The following is an 840-nucleotide window of genomic DNA, read 5'->3' on the forward strand; positions in this document are numbered from 1 at the left end:
GGGCAGGCTTGTCCTACATGTTGCCCGCCAAGCCATTGTCTGAGGCTGCTGGGGACGGAAGGAGCCCGGCCGGGTCAGCATCAGTCAGCAGAAGCGGCGGCAGAGCCATGTGCCACTCTGGACTGACTGGCGCAGGCAGGGGGAAAACGCAGCTCAGCCCCTGCTGCTCCGGCTGGGCTTGTCCCGTCCCGTCCCAAGTGGCATATGGCTCCACTGCTGCTTCTGCTGGCTGGTGCCAACCCAGCTGGGCTCCTTCCATCCTCAGCAGCACATGGGAAGCCAGCTTCAGCTGCGCGCTGCTCCGGATGGGACAGACCTGCCCGGGTCAGCACCAGCCAGCAGAAGTGGTGGTGGAGCCATGTGCTGCTCAGGACTGACCAGTGCAGATAAGGGAAAAGTGCAGCTGAGCCCCTGCTGCTCTGGCTGAGCTCATCCTGAGGCTCATTTAATGTTTATAAAATGCTTGGAGAGCCCCACATAGATGTACTGCATAGAAATGCAAAATATATTTTGACTTATTTGGTTGGCACCTTGGGCTGAGACTTTCAAAGCTGAGTCAAAAGGCCAACTTCCATTAAAATGAATGGGATTTAGAGGGCTCCAAATCTTTCATGACAACTTTTGTAACAGGCCTATCTACCCCTTTTTGCAAATCTCAGCCATAATTTGGAAGCTCAGCCAAAGAACATAACAGAACAGCCAGCAGGGAGGGGGAGGTGAGGCAGGGAAAGGCAAAGAGGGGTTCATGGTGGCAGCAAGCAAGGGGAGCAGGAAGGGGACCCAGACAGTAGCCAGCTGGGAGGGGGAGATGACAGGGAGGTAGGCTGCATGGGGGTGGGG

This window comes from Gavialis gangeticus, unplaced genomic scaffold (assembly GCF_001723915.1).
Source record: "Gavialis gangeticus isolate Ggan-Ray unplaced genomic scaffold, GavGan_comp1, whole genome shotgun sequence".
NCBI lineage: Eukaryota > Metazoa > Chordata > Crocodylia > Gavialidae > Gavialis > Gavialis gangeticus.